Raw genomic sequence first — 6482 nt, forward strand, 5'->3', positions numbered from 1 at the left:
AACAAACCATCCCATTAGTGCCATTCCTTTCCCGAGGGGGGTGCGGGGAGTAGGGCGAACGCAGGTCCCCACTACCAGAAATTGTACCCTCGAGTTACCCACATTTGGGGTAATCGCAAGGGTGAACCCAATCAAAGTGCAATGAAAGAGCCTCACCTTGAGAGGGCTGCCTCCCTGATCACAGTGCCTCCCACGTCAGGTAAGTTATTTTGTGACTTGGTGGTTCCATGGGCGAGAGTGCAATGCACGAGGACCATATAGACATAACGAAAATGAACACACAAACTCAAAACGCAGGATAAAAAACCGCCAAGAGTGAGGGAGCACCCCCTGGACACGGCCGGCATGCCAACTTCGGCGGGCAGTCGAACCTCACCTCACACCATAAAAACAACATGAAAAATGCTACAAGAGAAAACTAAAAGCGGGAAGAAAATGATAAAAAATCGGGTTTAAAAAGGAACTATATACATCACTGCAGGGAAAATACAAAATTAGGGACCTGGAAAGAACCGAACACCCCCCCAGCTGCCCACTGCCGGAGGAAGAGCGACCGGAAGCAGGAGGAGACAAAAGCGGTTGGCAAAGGGAGGTAAGTAAAAAGACAGACGGGCCTTTAGCAGTGCTATGAGCCAGACCACATTAGGTGGGCACGAGCGGAAGCGGAAATCATTGTGCTGAACCCACACTAGATAGCAAGCAGCATTAATGAGATAGGCAAAGACCCTCGGGACAACACAGAGCTTGTCACATGAGAAAACCCAAGAGGACATGACGAAGCTCCAAGGAGGGACCAGTCGGGCTGACACAAGGGAGGAGGGTCTGGACCCAGGCGAGCCCGCTCTGGCCCAGAGGACACGAAAAAAACAAATGTTCTGAAGACTCAAGAGGGTACCCACAGAAGCAGGAAGTCTGAAGCTGATAGCTGAAAGACGCGAGCCTCTCGGCCGTGTATAAGACTCTGTGGGCCAGCTTCCAATTGAGATCAATAACTTGGCGGTCAAGCGGCAAGAAAAACAGGGAAGATCAGGTGCTCGACCACTCCCATGGACCCAGAGCAGGCAGGAACTTGTCGACGGAGTGGGAACGGGCAGGATTAAGCTTACCTTGTAACGATACGATACGATACTTTATTATTTATGCACGGTAAAATCAGTCCATTGCAGGGGCAGACGAGATGGGGAATTGGCCGCCCGCTGCAGCGGAGCCAAAGACGGGCACACCACCCAAGACGAAGCCACCAAGGGCGACCCAGGCCCGAAAACAATGGTGACAGAAAACAGGGAGAACGGCGAGGTTAAAAGAGGTTGGCTGAGCGAGGACAGCTAAGGGGGGTACCCCAAATCGATCCAAGCACCAGAAAGTGAGGAGCAAAATCCAGGCACCAGGGCAGATAAGAAAGCGGCAGAACCACTGAACAAGAAGAGAGTGGAGCTTGAAGTCCCCCGAGACAACAGAGAAGCGACCCTGGTCCTTGGTATGGTAGAGCACCTTTCCGGCCACCAGGTCACGTTTTCCAGACCAGAAAAAGTCGAAGATCTTGGAGGTGAGCTTGGCACGGATAGTGTCAGGGATAGGAACAAGGGAACCGACGTACCAGATACGGGATAAGGCAATGGAATTAAGGACCACAGCCTTACCCGAAAAGGAGAGGGCACGAGACCGCCAGGAATTGGTGCAGCGGCAGAAGGCGTCCAGAGGAGGGTGCCAATTGGCGGAGGCCATGTCACGATAACCAATATAGACACTGAGGATCTTTAGCACTTCAGACGACCAATGGATGCCTACGGGGGCATCAATCCGATAGCGCCACGGTCCAAGCCGCAGGCCCTCGCATTTACCCAGGTTGGACCTGGAACCAGTTCCGGCCTCAAAGCAGCAAACACACGAAAAACTTCCTTGATGGCGAGGTCAGAAAAGGCGAGAATGTTAGTGTCATCAGCATACAAGGAAACGACGGGCATAGGGCAAGCAACACCGGGAAGCTGAAGGGGCGAAATGACCGGGTTGGCCCGGAGAGCAGCTGCGAAGACCTCAATAGAAATGACGTAGAGGAGGGGCGACAAAGGGCAGCCCTGCCTGACCCCACGAGAAGGGTAAAAAGCACTTGATGTGTATGCGTTTATGGAAATGGCGCTTGAGACACCAGAATAAAGAAGGCGGACCCAAGCAACAAAGGAGGGGCCGAGGCCCATGTGGGTGAGGACACGAAAGAGAAACTCCCAATCAACGTGATCCAAAGCCTTCTCCTGGTCTAAGGAAAGCGTGGCACTAGGAATAGCGGCATCAAGAGTGTATTGGAAGACTCCATTGAGAAGGACAACGTTCTCCCCGATAAAGCGAACCCGGATGCCACAAGACTGGTCACGATGGATGACTGACTGCAGGATGACTGACTGCAGGACACCTAGGAGGTGGTATCACACTAATACCAAATATTATACCTCACTTAAATAGTAAGATATAGGACAATACAAATATGAATGATAAATATGGATATAAATTCACCACTAATATATATCAAACAGCCACTTGCTTAAGAAGTAGCTTTCAAATAGCACACTAATTTATAAGCTCCACACATCATTCGAACACCCAAGAAAGAAACCCCTTTAAACAAAAAAGCCCAAAGGGAAACCACACAAGGAAGGAAGCTAATATATTAACAATTTAATATCACACTAAATAAATTTTTATTACTAACAAAACCCCTTAATCAACTTAAGGAGCCACCAGAAAGCAAGAACACACCAAAAAATATATCAATGACAGAACACGAAAAAACCAAGAAGGACACACCAAAGACGTACTAAATGAAGTACCAACAAAAACAAAACAAAAGGCGGAAAGAGCCCTGGAAGCGAGGAAAAAGAACCAAAAAAGACTCAGCTTACCCCGGGTTACCGCAGAATGCGGAGCATTAGTCCCTGGGAGGGTCACCGAGAAAGAAAAATGAAAAAGAACAAAAGAAACCACAAGAAACTCTTACCACACTCCACAAAAGGCCACACTCCAAAAATTGATGTCTCCCAGCAAAAACCGAGGACTCCTGTGCAGGGTTTGACTTATATAGCCAAACCCGTGTTCAGGTAAGTTTTTTTTTTTTTTTTTGTTTCGAGGCGGGTGGGAACGGTGGAGTGCAATGCCGAGCCACCCCATTTAACACACACGACAGAAAATAACATGCCTCAGGAAGGGTGCTACATGCACGTCAAAATCACCGGGGTAGTGAACCCCGCCTCCCTTACAAACAACATCAACAGACAGCAACAGGAAATACAAGAACTACACACTGGAGACGCTTCGTCCGACTTACACTCCAGAGTGGCAGACCACACTAGACGAACGCAATGACAGAACAGGAGACAACAACATAAACAAGTTTCATTTTGCAAAAACAAAAAACTATACATGAACAAGAAGGTCACCATTGACTGGTGAGGCAACCACGTTACAGGCACACCACTGACGAACAAAAAAGCGACGGCGGCAATGAGAATGAAAACGTTTGAAGAAAATCGGAAGGTGAAACCGAACGCGTGCAGGGACGTTTGCTAACACATCGATGGCGTTAGGACGGACATTACGAAACCAAAAATCATTGCGAGCCAGCCAGAGGAAAAACTTACACACATTCAAAATATAAACGAAAACTCTTGGGATGTTGGAAAACTCACCAGAATTAAAGCCAAACCGCACATGACGAACCAGTAAAGACGGAGCAGCCCAAAACCATCGAAACATAAGAGATTGAAGCCAGGAAAGAACAGACTGAGGGAGAGGGCATTCGAAAAAGAGATGATCGATGGATTCGGGAGCAGAATTACAAAAACGAGATAACTGAAGGGAGTAGCCAAAGGAAGCAAGACGATCAGCAGTGTAGAGAACTCCATGCGCAATTTTCCAAGCTAAATCAATGACAGGGCGATCAACATCGAACAAAAACAACTGATACCAAGTGTACGAGGCGAATTTGGCAACACAATGAGGGACAGAAATATTATCAGACAACAAAAAGATATAGACCGACTTCGTGGAAACAGCACAAACCGGAGATACAGTCAGGCAGGAAGAAACTCCAATGGCGAGAGAGCCATGACAAGCAGAAAACCCCCCGTCTACAGCACGCCAAGCAGAAAGGAAGGAGCGATAGAAAGGGGTTAGGGGGCTAGGGTCAAAGGCAGCAGGCCAGGAAAGAACATCCAGAGGAGACGCACCAAGACAATTCCAAAAATAAAAGTACAAAAAATGGACCACGAAGCCGGGCAGGTAACGAGACGCCTGGCCCACTGCACATGAAGTGCCCAAACTTTATGCTTAACGGAGACAACCAAAAACCCACCAAGAAGGGAAGGTTGACAAACAATGTTCCGTGCAACCAAGTCCCTTTTACCCTTCCACAAAAACGTAAAAGTCGAAGTGTTGAATTCATGCAGAACCCAGTCAGGCATGTGGACTAGAGACGCCACATACCAGATCCGGGAAAGGGCTAGTGCATTGAGAACAAGCCATCTGCCATGATAGGACAGGTGGCGCTGACGCCACGAATTAAGGGTGTTATCCACTGCAATGATCTGCGGACGCCAATTAGCTTCCTCCACGTCACCACGCCCAATAAACACACCCAAAACCTTGGTCATACCAGACGTCCACTCTAGAGGAATTGGAGGGTCAAGACGGCCGCTCCACCCCCCAATCCACAAACCCTTAGATTTAGATAAATTCAATTTACTCCTGGACCCAAGCTCAAACACAGAATATGTATCAAACACAGCTTTTATGGAATCATTAGTGGTAACAATGAGTGATGTATCATCAGCATACTGAGACACAACAGGCAGCGGAGAAGTAGAACCAGGGAGGGATAGACCAATGATGCGACGGTTGGCGCGAATGTTACAAGCCAGAACTTCAGCGTATAATACATATAACAAAGGAGAGAGGGGACATCCCTGCCTGACACCACGGGATAAACAAAAGAAAGAAGACCGGTAACCATTAAATTTTACAGCACTTTGGACCCCAGAGTAAAATAAATCAACCCAACCAATAACGGAGGACCCAAAACCCATGCGGACCAAGGCGGATTGGAGAAAACCCCAGTCCACCCGATCAAAGGCCTTTTCTTGATCCAAAGATAAAATAGCAACAGGGGTGCCAGACAAGGAAGTGTAAGAGACAACATCACGGAGAAAGGCCACAGAATCACCAATATAACGCCCCGGAACACCACAGGTTTGATTAGGATTAACGACTAAATGAATGACTTTAAGCAATCTACCAGCTATAGCACATGACGCAATTTTGTAATCGACATTAAGTAAAGTAATAGGACGCCAATTGAGGGGATCAACACGATCCCCCTTTTTAAAGGACAAGGCAATAAGACCACGGCGTTGACTGCGAGACAAAGACCCAGACAGATAACAAAAATTTAAAACTTCAACGAGGTCCGCCCCCAAAACATCCCAGAACTTTAAATAAAATTCGACTGGCAGACCATCGCAACCCGGGGCTTTTCGGAGGGCAATACCTAACAAGGCAGAATGACACTCCGAAAGAGAGAGCAGACCATCACACAGACCAGACACCTCGGAAGACAATGAACTTTCGAGGTTACCTAACAAAAAGGATTGAGCCGAAGGAATGGTAACCTCAGAAGAGAAGAGAGACGAGTAGAAAGAGGACAACAAACGAGAGATACCATCCACATCAGCATGAATGATGCCATTCTCGTCCTTTAAAGCAGAAATCCAACGGTCAACTCTATTTTTCTTTTCAAGGCGGAAGAAAAACTTAGAAGAGGTCTCACCCTCCTCTGCCCACTGGACCCTTGCATGCACACGAGCACCATTGGCGACTTCAAGGTCCAGTTTACCAAGATTACTTAAAGCTGATTTGTAAGCATCAATACATGAAGTAACGCCATTATCTATTTTACGTTTAAGATGATCTACTAGGTTTGATAACAAATTACGTTTCTCCCTCTGAGCAGCAACACGTTTTTTACAGTAAACTACAGTTAAACCCTTAACCTTAGATTTGCCCAATTCCCACCAATCAACAACCGAAACAAAACTGGATTTTCGAAGTTGCCACGAACGCCAGAAGGAAGAAATTAGATCAAAATAATCATCGTTCTGCAGAACAGAGATGTTAAGCTTCCACGTACCAGGTCCCGGAGGGATCAAGGACGTGAAGGAACCAGATAGGAGAACAGCACAGTGGTCGGAAAAAGGGAAGGGCAGAATATCACAGGATGATACAGAAGGGGCCCAAGCCACAGGACAACCAATTATATCTATGCGAGAGGCCAAGGAGCCGTTCCAAGCAGACCAAGTAAATTGATTTCTAGTTGGAAGTAGGTAGCGCCAGATATCCAAAATGCAACATGCATCAAAAAAATGGGACAAGGCACGCGTGCTCTCGCGGGAGTAATCTGATGCATCTGAACCACGTCTGTCCATGGACCTGTCCAAGAA

General features: G+C 47.5%; 1 non-coding gene across 1 annotated transcript; it reads right to left on the reverse strand.

Annotated features, from left to right (window-relative positions):
* Nucleotides 1-43: 43 nt before the first annotated feature.
* Nucleotides 44-207, reverse strand: LOC138001565 (U1 spliceosomal RNA). Its single transcript, XR_011123250.1, has one exon. It is a non-coding gene; the product is annotated as a U1 spliceosomal RNA (small nuclear RNA).
* Nucleotides 208-6482: the final 6275 nt, after the last annotated feature.

The sequence above is a fragment of the Montipora foliosa genome, chromosome 4, assembly GCF_036669935.1.
Source record: "Montipora foliosa isolate CH-2021 chromosome 4, ASM3666993v2, whole genome shotgun sequence".
Lineage (NCBI taxonomy): Eukaryota > Metazoa > Cnidaria > Anthozoa > Scleractinia > Acroporidae > Montipora > Montipora foliosa.